Source organism: Berghia stephanieae, chromosome 3, assembly GCF_034508935.2.
Source record: "Berghia stephanieae isolate SIO BIC M18660-M18661 chromosome 3, UCSD_Bste_1.3, whole genome shotgun sequence".
In the NCBI taxonomy this organism is placed as follows: Eukaryota; Metazoa; Mollusca; class Gastropoda; order Nudibranchia; family Aeolidiidae; genus Berghia; species Berghia stephanieae.
In genome coordinates this window covers 5,403,110-5,417,426 of record NC_088362.1, presented here as the reverse complement: position 1 = coordinate 5,417,426, position 14,317 = coordinate 5,403,110, and positions in this window count along the sequence as shown.

Sequence of the window (14,317 nt, the reverse complement as noted above, 5' to 3'; positions counted from 1 at the left end):
TATTTGGTTGTTTGTTTGACTTTTGTTTGTTTGTTTTTTTTTTTTGTTTGTTTTTGTTTGTTTTTTTGTTTTTTGTTTTTGTATTTTGTTTTTTGTTGTTGTTTTTTTTTTTTTTTTTTTTGGTGGGGGGGGGGGGGGGGGTCGGTTTTGTTTTTTGTTTTTTTTTTTTTGGGGGGGGGTTGTTTTGTTTTTGTATTGTTTTGTTTTTTGTTTGTTTGTTTGTTTTTTGGGGTTTTTTTTTTTTTTTTTTTTGTTATTTGTTAGTTTATTTGTTTGGTTTGTTTTTTGGGTTTTTTGTTTGTCTTCTTTTTTATTTATTCTATTTTTTTTTTTTTTTTTTTTGGGGGGGGGGGGGGGGGGGCTGGGATTAGTTTTTCATGTTTGTTATTTTTCTCTACTTGTTCTGGCACTGTTTCATGCACACCTATCTATTAATAATTAAAATTGTTTATCTTACATTGTGTTCTTCATGCAATGACAAGAGTTTTAGTCTTCGAGTCATCGTGCCCTGCTGGCAGAGATGGGCACAAAGTACATTAGATTTGGATGAAGATAAGTTTGCCCGAAATACCGATTGCTAATTTACCAGGACTGTAGAATGATGAGTGAGTGTAGGTAGGATAATGTTTGTCTGTTGATGTGTGGAAAATGGCGGAGTGGATTCCATGTCTTATATTGAAAACTAACAATAATGATGATGATGATGATAATAATAATGATGATAACAGCAATAGTAGTAGTAGTAGTAATAGTAATAGTAGTAGTAGTAGTAGTAGTAGTAGTAGTAGTAGTAGTAGTCGTAGTTGTTGTTGTTGTTGTTGTAGTAGTTATAGTTTTAGTAGTAGTAGTAGTAGTAGTAGTAGTAGTAGTAGTAGTAGTAGTAGTAGTAGTAGTAGTAGTAGTAGTAGTAGTAGTAGTAGTAATCATTATTATTGTTATTATTATGATTATTATTATCATTATTATTATTATTCTTATTATTATTATGAGAAGAAGAAGAAGAAGAAGAAGAAGAAGAAGAAGAAGAAGAAGAAGAAGAAGAAGAAGAAGAAGAAGAAGAAAGAAAGAAAGAAAGAAAGAAAGAAAGAAAGAAAGAAAGGCAGACATAAAGAAAAAAAATTAACAAGCTTGTGGATAATTTTGATTGAAGAAAACGTTTTCTGGCCAAAATGTAAAAAGGCATTTTTGGCCAAAATATAATGAGACGTTTTGTCAGTACGTAATAATAACTGCTGTAGACATCTAGCTAGCGTCATTGTGATAACATTACTTTTCGCTCACCCTGACCTCTGACCTTGGGTCTATCAGTATCATTGATGCCGCAACGATAACCCATTTCCTCCTGAGTCAAGTGGTAGCGACACAACAAGGCCAGCACAGACGGCAACTTTAATTAGTAGGTTTAGATAGGAAGGAAAGTGGTTCAGTCTTGCCAGATAGTTTTTACGCAACACAGCAAATGAATATGTTAAAGTGAATGACATAATCAGTCGGATTGTGAAAAGGTTTGAACTGAGATATTGCCAAGTTTAGTTAGAAGGTCAATTTTGATCAAAAATGAGTTCTTGTCATACATCATTAAATAAACATTTTTTGTACATCTTCGGGAAATATTCAAGCTTAATTTCACTTCTAAATATTTTTTACAGCTAGTCAAGTTGAAAAAGTATGAAATTTGAGAAAAGTTGCTGGATACCTTTCCCATACACCTGACCATAACTTCATGAAAAATCACCCGATTTACTTCGAATAAAGAGTAAAATGCTCCGGTGAGTATATTCTTTAAGAAAATGCAAATATTCAAATCCAAAATTTTCACCTTCCGACTGATTAATTATGTCATGCACTGACACATATAATTTGAAAAATTGACATCGATGATCGACACAAAGACGTGTGCGTGAGTGACAATGAGAGAAAAAATTTTGTTTATGATTTTTGATACTCACCTCGACATTGTGTTGTTTCGATTGTTGTTTTCTTGTTGTTCTTGTTTTTTTTTTAAACTTTGTTAATCGTTGTTTTTCCTCGGAGGAGGGGGGTGGGGTGGGATAGATTTCTTATATTCTTTGTTCTGTTTGATTGTTTATTTGTGTGTTTTTTGTTTTGTTTGTTTGTTTGTTTGCTTTTGGGAGGTGGGGGGGGGGGGTCTTTGACTTTTTTATTTTCTTTTTTAATTAGCTTGATATGCGCAAAAAGGGGGCGGGGGTGAGAGAGAGAGAAAGAGAGAGAGAGAGAGAGAGAGAGAGAGAGAGAGAGAGAGAGACCTGGGGGGTTGAGGAGGAGTTATTCTAATTGAGGAGAGGGGAAAAGTTCATTTCTTTTTGCAACTGTTTTGTTTTTGTTTTTTCCTTTGAAATATAGCTTTCAAAATACCAAAATGGCACCTTTCAATGTTCTCATTTGTTTGAATCAGCAAGTCTTAAATTCTTTCATTTATTTTACCTCAACGTTATTTTATCATCTGTGGTGTGTCTTATCTAAATCAATTATAAAGTAAAGGGTGTGCAGTCAGAAATGTTTCATAATAAGAAAAGGGGATCGCATCAAAGAATTATTAGTGCTGGTAAAATATTCACAATATCTACCAGCCGGATACAACGTACCATCACACACAACTGTGTAGCCTAACCTTGAAAGTTAATAGTCTGGTTGGTATAATTTAGTGAGAACTAATCACCAAATCGTCTGTCAAAAAAAAAACAATTAAAAAAGAGTTGCGTCATTTTCTTTCCTTCTCTTTTTTTTTAAGCACTCCATTTTGATGAAGTTTCAAAATGTCAGTAAAACAAACATAAAAGTTCCCTACAGTTGCTAGGGTGTCAATAGTACACAGAGCACATCCATGTATTTGTCATAGGATATGACTTCTCTTTTTCCAATCAGAAGTTCCGGTTCCGGCATTTCCAGTCATTGTGTATCATATAGATAGTATGCGCTTGGCTTAGGAGTTCACAACATTGCCATCACAGATTCTCCATACACGCCTACCAATTATGGATGGATTTCAGAAGGACAATTGACTTTTGGAGCAAAAAACCTTATTACAGCTCCAACTTCTTTTTTTGAACCACTCTGTTATGATAGTAGCCATCTTTGTTTTTATGCAGATCAGAATCTTGTTCATCAATAGGATTCAATAGTCGTAACGTCACTTCCTTCCTAATGACGCATGGTAACTTTGTAACACTGGCTCTATCGGAACAATGGCGGACGCCCGTATGAAATATTTCTCCGGCGAGCATAAAAACGTTTCCAGAGGAAAAAAAAACATAAATTTGATCATGTTTTGACTTTTACACATTCTGATCAAAAGGCATATGAAAAGGGAATGAAAAGTTCTAGCCAGCATGAAGAATAAAAAGTAATGATTTTCTTTGTTTAGAACCAAGATGGCCGCCGTTGCCGGGATGCGTGACATCAGACTACTGAATCCAATTCTGAAACGTTCAGTCCTGATGCACAACAAAATTATCTTTAATATCCGGTTGACAGATTTCGAATATCATAATTGGTTCAGGAGATATGGCTCTACTAACCTTATTTCTGGGACAGCCCTCGTAGAACAGATCAACACACAAAACTGTGTGTAACCTTGATCGTTTATAGTCTGGTTAATACAGATTTGTGAGAATTACTCATAAACGTGGATGGTAAAAAACAAAACAATAACAAAGACCCGAGTGACGTCAACTTCCTATACTTCTTCCATTTCAGTCTTTAACTTCAATTTTGAAGACTTCACAATTCGAAACGTTTATTTTAGGCAATTGCCAATATAACTCATACAAGAATATATTTTCATCAACAAATCAAATAAGTAAAATCACAGACAACAGTATTTTTCTTTCACTGGAGATCTGAGAAAATTCCTTTGTCTCAATGTTGATGGCATGTTGCTGTGTATGCGCTCGTGCGCGTATGTGTTGCATGTACTATGTATGTTTGCGTGTTTGTTTGACTGTATATGAGAGAGAGAGAGAGAGAGAGAGAGAGAGAGAGAGAGAGAGAGAGAGAGAGAGAGAGAGAGAGAGAGAGAGAGAGAGAGAGAGAGAGAGAGAGAGAGAGAGAGAGAGAGAGAGAGAGAGAGCATGTCATCATTAATTCGAACAAAGTCAATATACCTCACAGCCAATTTCATTGTCCACACAAAGGGAGTATCCGAAAAATATCATTCTCTTGAGCTCATCATCATATTATTATTCATTTACATTGTTGTGTGTAGTGTGTAAAGGTCATAAATAAAAAGTTGTGTCAAGATGATGTCACAAAGTAAATAGTGATAAGTTCATGACATATCTACGTTACAGTTTTAATTAAAAATGTATATTTGTATATCAACACTCACACAAACACATTCATACACAGACACATCCACACACACACACACACACACACACATACACACACATACACACATATATATATATATATATATATATATATATATATACATACATGTATATATTGAATCGTGTTGGATACAACAAATATGGAACGAATAGTGCTCGACATGTAGCAATGGAGCGAATTATTATTTTAATATTTACCACAATGTTGGAGTCAGTCTACATCGATGTTTCAGCCCTTTTCAGCACAAGCTCTGGGCACTTCACAATATAAATTATTAATTTTGAGTGTTAAAAAAATGCAATGCAATGAATTCATAGCCAAATCAAGGATTCATAGCGTCAATAAAAGTAAATACAGTAAAGATGATTCTTGAGTACACGTCGGATGGGATGTGCGGTTATGTGGTCTAGTGGTATGACACTCGCTTTCGGATCGGAAGGTCCAGGGTTCGAGCTTCGCGCCCGGCGCATAGTTGAGTCCTTGGAAAAGGCTCTTTACTCACATTCTCTCACCGTACTCAGGTGTAAAATGAGTTCCTGGCCGTTAGCAGCGTTGTCTTTGTCCGAAAAGCTGTAATATCGCCTAACAGGCGTCATGTCCGGTCCTACATGTTAAATGTTGCTGTTGACCAGGCACACCTTGTAAAGCGCTTTGAGCACATTTAGTGGATATTGCGCTATATAAAAGCTCTTTTATTATTATTATTATTATTATTATTATTATTATTATTATTATTATTATTATTATTATTATTATTATTATTATTATTATTATTATTATTATTGTTATTATTATTATTATTATTATTATTATTATTATGGATATACACATAATACATTTTATTTTATGCATTTCAATTTACATAAACAAATAGAAACACACCGCAGCAGGTTGGATGGATCGTTAGTCATTAACTACACACAGACTACACAGCAAACAAACAACACATTATGACAGATTGATTATCAAGGCATTTCATTGTGACACGGTAGGACCTTATGGTCCGATCCCCGGTTTACGCACTTTATTATTTTTTTTCACACGCTTTCGGATCGGAAGGTCCTGGGTTCGGGCCCCGCGCTCGGCGCATAGTTGAGTCCTTGGAAAAGGCTCTTTACTCACATTCTCTCACCGTACTCAAATGTAAAATGTGTACCTGGTCGTTAACAGCGTTGTCTTTGTCCGAAAAATTGTAAAATCGCCTAACAGGCGTTATGTCCCGTCCTACATATCAAATGTTGCTGTTGACCAGGTACCTTGTAAAGCGCTTTGAGCACATTTAGTGGATATTGCTCTATATAAAGCTCAATTATTATTTTTTACTCCCTACTCGAAATAAAAGTTACATAAACCTACTGGCAGAGAACTATTATAATAATATTCCGCTTCTCGTGTTGCGTCTGAAAGTAGAATACCTTCCATACGCGGCCTAAGGGAAGTAATTCTTCTAATACAACAATAAAGTAAGTTAAGTAAGAGTTGTATACCTTTTAAAAACCAGGATATAAGAATGAAAGCTGAATGTATTATTTATTTATTTATTTATTTATTTATTTATTTATTTATTTATTTATTTATTTATTTATTTATTTAAAAAAAAAATAATTAAAAATTGAGCTTTTATATAGAGCAATATCCACTAAACGTGCTCAAAGCGCTTTACAGGGGGTCCCTGGCCAACAGAAACACTTAACATGTAGGACGGGACAGGACCGCAATGTTGCGAGAAAGAGTACACTTTTTTCATTTATCACTTCAATTTTGTAAATTGCTTGCACTATTAATAAATGAGGGCAGATTTGTAAACCACGACATTGTCTATGAAACATGGTCGATCCTCTGATAGCTGCTCTGATGCTCTATAAGTATGGCCCAATATGAAATTTAATCAATTCTATCTCCCAATCCGTGATGCAGCAACATATAATAGTCCATGTGTAAAGAAAGACAAACTAAATTCTTAAAACTTAAATTAAAATGAACTAAATTTTTAAAACTAAAATTGAAATGAACTAAAGTCTTAAAACTAAAATTAAAATGAACAAAATTCTTAAAACTAAAATTAAAATGAACTGAATTCTTAAAACTAAAATTAAAAAGAACTAAATTCTTAAAACTAAAATTAAAATGAACGAAATTCTTAAAACTAAAATTAAAATGAACTAAATTCTTAAAACTAAAATTAAAATGAACTAAATTCTTAAAACTAAAATTAAAATGAATTGAATAATAGGGACCACGGGTTATGTGAGTGACAGTGACAGATAGATAATCAGTAGGCCATCAGAAATTGAATTAGACTCTAACAGATTTATGCAATGTCGATCTATCAGATCCGAATATAATGGTAAAAATAATAAGAAAGGAATTGAGTAGGAATAGGAAAGTGCCAGAAGACAACAATATATATATTCGCTTATCTATTTATTTATTTATTTATTTATTTATTTATTTATTTATTTATTTATTTATTTATTTATTTATTTATTTATTTATTTATTTATTTATTTATTTATTTATTTATTTATTTATTTGTTTGTTTATTTATTTATTTATTTTATTCATTGAAATTTCTTTCTATTTTTTTTTTTTTTTTTGTATTTACCTATTTATTCAGCGCTGCAGTTTTTGCTCCGTATCCGAAAGGTACCCAGCTCGAATTCCCACCGCTCTGTGTGGCCTCGAGTAAATCAGCTCGCCCTAGCTCAGTTTGCGGTTCTGCACTGCGGCTAACGCCTGGGTTCTTCCAGTCTTCCCTTGGAGAGACCTCTAAAAGACAAATTTCCCCTTTAGCATCAATAAAGGGATTTTATAATTTATTCATTCATTTATTCAATCATTAGTTTAATTGTTTGTTTATTTATTTATATTTATTCATCCATGTATCTATTTATCTATTTTGCATCCCCATTATATTACAGTAAATATAGATAGTTCGAAGATGACGTCACTCAGGTCTTTGTTATTGTTTTTTTGCCCATCCGCGTTTATGAGTAATGCTCACTGAACTGTATTAACCCGACTATAAACTTTCATGGTTTCACACAGTTTTGTGTGTTGGTCCGTTATACTTCCGGATGGCAATGTTGTGAACTCCTTGGCCAAGCGCATACTATCTATATGAAATTATCTCTGCAACGACCAAAGCTTTGAAATGTTTTTCATTGAAATGCCTTCGATAACCAATGTGAATCCAGTGTTCAAGTAACCAGAATGTCATCCAAGTCGAATTTTTTAAATATTAACTCATTTAACCCTAGCACCGACTATGTCCGTAGTTTACCCGGGTTACTGTTTCCCCATGCCTATTTATTGCATTTTTCTGAGACAAATTATAGGCGTAGTATCAAAGCTAAAGTTTTTAATTTTTACCATGTTAATGTTAGTTGAATAAAACTATCTATATACATGCTCATTTTAAAAATATTTTTTTCCAATTTTGAAAAGGAGCAAAAATTTCTAGGATTGAGTGAGTTAAAACGTCCTTTCATATCAGTAACACTGTGTACAGTGTAACAACTACAAAGGAAATCCAACTTTTATGTCACAGCACAACACAAATAACGAAGGTCTAGAGCTATATGCGGCTGTGGTCTAGTGGTATGACACTCGCTTTCGGATCGGAAGGTCCAGGGTTCGAGCCTCGCGCTCGGCGCATAGTTGAGTCCTTAGAAAAGGCTTTTAACTCACATTCTCTCAACGTACTCAGGTGTAAAATGAGTACCTGACCGTTAACAGCGTTGTCTCTGTCCGAAAAAAATTGTAATATCGCCTAACAGGCGTCATGTCTCGTCCTACGTGTTAAGTGTTGCTGTTGGTCAGGGATCCCCTGTAAAGCGCTTTGAGCACGTTTAGTGGACATTACGCTATATAAAAAAAAAGCTCAATTTAGAGCCCAGCGGGTCTCCGATTCGGACATGTTCGGATAAGTAAGAAAGCGATGAGGAGGACATTAATTTAAGAATATTTTAATCAATGACCATGCATTGTACCACTTTGGTATAGGCTTTGTGGTTTGGGATATTACCATAGCAATCTAGAGAGCATTGGGTATTACACTCGCCTTTAGACAAATTCTCTCATCATCATCACCATTGCCTTTTTCACCCTGGGTCAGGGTATAGGTCACAGACAAACATTTCCATCCTTCTCTATCATCATCATCATCATCATCATCATCATCATCACCATTGCCTTTTTCACCCTGGGTCAGGGTATAGGTCACAGACAAACATTTCCATCCTTCTCTATCATCATCATCATCATCATCATCATCATCATCACCATTGCCTTTTTCACCCTGGGTCAGGGTATAGGTCACAGACAAACAGTTTCCATCCTTCTCTATCATCATCATCATCATCATCACCATTGCCTTTTTCACCCTGGGTCAGGGTATAGGTCACAGACAAACATTTCCATCCTTCTCTATCATCATCATCATCATCATCACCATTGCCTTTTTCACCCTGGGTCAGGGTATAGGTCACAGACAAACAGTTTCCATCCTTCTCTATCATCATCATCATCATCATCATCACCATTGCCTTTTTCACCCTGGGTCAGGGTAGAGGTCACAGACAAACAGTTTCCATCCTTCTCTATCATCATCATCATCATCACCATTGCCTTTTTCACCCTGGGTCAGGGTATAGGTCACAGACAAACATTTCCATCCTTCTCTATCATCATCATCATCATCATCACCATTGCCTTTTTCACCCTGGGTCAGGGTATAGGTCACAGACAAACAGTTTCCATCCTTCTCTATCATCATCATCATCATCATCACCATTGCCTTTTTCACCCTGGGTCAGGGTATAGGCCACAGACAAACATTTCCATCCTTCTCTATCCCGAGCTAACTTTTTTATCTCGTTCCATGTCTTATCACTTCTCCTGTATATCAGCTTCTTTAATTCTTCTCCATGTTCCTCGTGGCCTTCCCCTTGATCTTCTGCCCGGAGGGTTCCAGTCCAATAATTTCTTTGATATAGTGGAGTCATTCTTTCTAAGCGTGTGTCCAATCCACCTCCATCGTCTTCTTCCTATTTCCTCTCCCACTGGTTTCTGCTGTGTTCTTTTCCATACTTCTTCATGTTTTATTCTATCCATCCATTTTATTCTGAGTAGCTTACCCGTGCACATAGGTCTCTAATTTGAGTCAAACTGTAGGGCATCACAAAGCTGAGTCCTTGAGGAAAGTCAATTTAATTATATACATTCTCTAGTCGAATTCAATTGTATCTGGCCCGGAAACAGCGTTCTCCTTGGTGGGGGTGGAGGAGGGGGGGGGGGGGCATGTAATAGCTCCAAGCAGGCGTCATGTCTTGTCCAGCATATAAAGTGTTTCTGTTGATTTGTGACCCATTGCAAAACATTTGAGCACATTTATTTAGTGGACACTGTGCTATATAAATTTTCAATTATATTTTAATAGCGATTAAGAGTGCTACCTTGCAGTAAAATAAAAAAAAAAACATATTTAAAAATTTTGGCTAGAAAATTCGTCTTTCAAATATCGATCAATTGTAGGCCCAATGTCTTTTTAAAATTCTCAAACCTGGGACTTCAGGGAACTCTTCAGGAAAGTCGAATTATGAAAGTATTGGATAGGATGACGGGCGTTTTTAGATAGGGTAGAGGTAGGATTCCTTAAACCAAACAAGAACATTCAGACACGAGGAGACAGCAAGAAACTGGAAAAAGAACGTTTTAAAACAAATGAAAGAAGGAACTTTTTTTTTCAGCTAGAATTGTTAATAACTGGAATAAACTGCAAGAAACCACAGTATCAACAAAAAAATTAAATAAATTCAAAGCAGAGTTGGAGATAAGTAACATCCTAGGAAACAAGTTCAGTTATAAGAATTGGTCCAATCATTAATAGATGAGGAGGAGCGAAGGAGACTACACCAAGTCTAAAAGCTCTATACAGAGGTATCCAGGTATCCAGGTATATCGATATTGGAAGGACGAGCTTTATGACCAAAAAATTGTAATGTGCTTGATTCTTTTCTTTCTTTTTTTTTTGAGGGGGGGGGGGGGGGGTGGGGGTGTGTTTTTTTATTTTTTATTTGTTTTGTTTTGTTTTTTTGTTGTTTTTTTTGTTTTGTTGGTTTTTTTGTTTTTGTTTTTGGTTTTTGTTTTCAGAGTATGGCAGAGTAGCCATTAACTATGTCCTCATTTTTACCAGTCTGAATCGAACAGTTATGGGCCTTTTTTAAAATGTGTGCAATGGAATATGTGACCCTCCGCCTCAAAACGGTATTATGTCGGGATGATTCAGACCCCAAAAAGTGAATTTAGAGATAGAATGATGAGAAATTGGACCTTAGAAGTTTTTGTAAAGCAAAAAATAGTATTTATACTCCAGCATGACGTAGAGAAAGTAAACCCTAGTTTGATATTTGTGGCTATAAATTAAATTTCCCTAACCGAGTGGATCCCGACATAATACCGCTTTGAGACGGTGGGTCACATATATCAAGCGTTGGTTTGAGCAAAATATTTTGTGTAATTGGATGCGTGTGAGCTTTTGTTCGTATGTCCGAATCTGCAGTGTGTAATGTTTTTTTTACTGATGGTCAATGTGAAGCGCTTCGAAGCTTCGGCATAAGCGCTATATAAATGTACATTTATTATTATTATTATTAATATTTTTTATTTATTTATTTTATTATTATTATTATTATTATTATTATTATTATTATTATTATTATTATTATTATTATTATTATTATTATTATTACATTACCAAATAAAAAAAATAGCTTTTATATAGAGCAATATCCTCTAAACGTGCTCAAAGCACTTTACAAAGTATCCCTGACCAACAGCAACACCAACACGAACATGTAGGACGAGACAGGTGTCATGTCTCCTTCTACGTGTTACGTGTAAAGCGTTTGAGCACGTTTAGTGGATATTGTGCTATACAAAAGCTCAAGTTGTTTGTTTGTTTTTTTTCTGATTTGTCACCGCTGTGTCATGCCCGCTTTTTCATGTATTTATTCCAACTCGAGTGTCTGTAATGCGGCTATGTGGTCTAGTGGTATGACACTCGCTTTCGGATCGGAAGGTCCTGGGTTCGAGCCTCGCGCTCGGCGCATAGTTGAGTCCTTAGAAAAGGCACTTTACTCACATTCTCTCACCGTACTCAGGTGTAAAATGAGTACCTGGCCGTTAACAGCGTTGTCTTTGTCCGAAAAAGTGTAATATCGCCTAACAGGCGGCATGTCCTGTCCTACATGTTAAATGTTGCTGTTGACCAGGGATCCCCTGTGAAGCGCTTTGAGCACATTTAGTGGATATTGCGCTATAAAAAGCTCAATTAAAGCTCAATTATGATGCCCTGTTGTGACCAATCATATTACAACGGTATAATGTCAATAAGAACACGATTTATTCGCATTTGCCTTTGACAAAAGTATACTTTTAGACTACCTAATACATTTTCTGTCTTTTCAATGCCCTGAAGCCTTTGACAAAAGTATACTTTTAGACTACCTAATACATTTTCTGTCTTTTCAATGCCCTGAAGCCTTTGACAAAAGTATACTTTTAGACTACCTAATACATTTTCTGTCTTTTCAATGCCCTAAAATGATCTAAATGTGTCGCAAGCGCCCTAAAATTCTTAAAATCAAAGAAAAGAATCCTTGATATGGAATTATTGAAGTACAGAAGGGCGTTTCGTTCTCTATATCAATACGGAAAATTACATAAAAGATTGTGATATTCTAAAAGATTCACTATTTTGTCTTTGAGAAATAATTCTGTAGTCCTACATAACAATACGTTAGACTAATTTTCAGTGACTACTAGGTTCGTTTCTATTGCCCTTGATAAATGACGGCAACGTTCGCAAAATTCAAATCTTCTAAAACTTGAATTAGCGATAGAAATTGGCTAAATAAAATAGAAAGGGGATGGGCTGTTTATATTATTATTATTATTATTATTATTATTGTTATTATTATTATTATTATTATTATTATTATTATTATTATTATTATTATTATTGTTATTATTATTATTATTATTATTATTATTATTATTATTATTATTATTATTATTATTATTATTATTATTAATATTATTATTATTATTATTATTATTATTATTATTATTATTATTATTATTATTATTATTATTATTATTATTATTATTATTGCTGTAAGTATTGGTGGTATTACCATTGTTGTAGTTTTGCGTGGTTATTAATGGTATCATTTTTTAATTTAATTTTTTTGTTTGTTTTTTTTTTTTTTTTTTTTGGGGGGGGGGGGGGTTCCATTTAGATACCATTCTTTTCTTTTTCGTTTTTGTTTTTTTTCTCACATTCATGTAGTATGTTGTCATCAATTTGTATGAATTACTGACGAAAGCCTAAGATTGAACAAACATTAAAAAAACCTTGTTGCTTAAAATTGAATTTTAATGGCCCTCGTCTTGTCAAAAGTCTCATACCTATTACTTCAATGAAATATTCAATGAAGTCCCAGGTTTGAGAGTTTTTTACAAGATGAAGGTCCATTTAATAAATCGATATTTGAAGGACGAGTTTTATGGCCAATTTTTGTAATTGAAAAGCTCAACTCAACACTACTTTGATTTAATAATAATAATAATAATAATAATAATAATAATAATAATAATAATAATAATAATAATAATAATAATAATGATGATGATGATGATGATAATAATAATAATATAATAATAATAATAATAATAATAATAATAATAATAATAAAAATAACAATAATGATAATAATAAGTATAATAATTATTATAATTATAATAATAATAATAATAATAATAATAATAATAATAATAATAATAATAATAATAATAATAATAATAATAATAATAATAATAATAATAAAAAATAATAATAATAATAATAATAATAATAATAATAATAATAATAATAATAATAATAATAATAATAATAATAATAATAATAATATATCTTTATTGTCCTAAAAAAAGTGGCAATTTGTCATTTGGTTACACATTTATAACAATACAATATTGACATAGACACGCTCACACAGATGCACACTAGAAACATAGTAGTCATCCAAAAAAAAAGTTACAAAAAAAAAATTTAACCAAATTTTGACAGCATTCATGAGGTTTTCAGGAGCTTGATGCTTTACACTTATTTTATGTTGATACTTACAAAGATACACTTTTTAAAAAAAAATTAAATTAAAAACTAGTCTTTCACGAATTGGTAGCCAAAAGAGATTACATACAATTCCTTAAATAATATAGTGGCACGGATTTTATAAATTAAATAATCAATTATGCGACTCGATCTGAATAATAATATGCAAATTATTTCAACGGTGCACCCAAAAGTACTGAAGTGCGGTAAAAAAAAAAAAAACAAAAAAACTTGAGCAATATCCACTAAAGGTGCTCAAAGCGCTTTACAATGGATCCCCAGCCAACAACGTCACTTGACATGAAGGACAAGATGTGATGGTTATTAGGCGATTTTAAAGTGGGTTTTTTTTCCCCGACAGACACACGCTAAAAACGGTCAGGTACTCATTTTAACCTGAATACGATGAGAGAATGTGAATAAAGAGCATTTTCAAGGACTTAATTATGCGCCTCTCAGAGCGGAACTCGAACCCAGGACCTTCAGATCGGAAGGCTAGTGTCATACCACAAGACCACATAGTCCATAGTCAGTAGGCATATTATTAGCTGGTTACAAAAGATTGAACGATAATTCGCATAATGCTCTCATCAAGAAGATACCGGATTTTACCAATAAATCCTACCCCCCCCCCCCCCTTAAAACGTCCAATACATACAGTATTTCACCCCCCCCCCCCCCCCAACCCGGTCTCCTTTGCGTTCCCCGCTCTTCCTGGATGACGCACTCACTAGCAAAGAAATTTTTGCCCACTCGGTAACTTCACTCCGGAGGGTGTAATAGTCG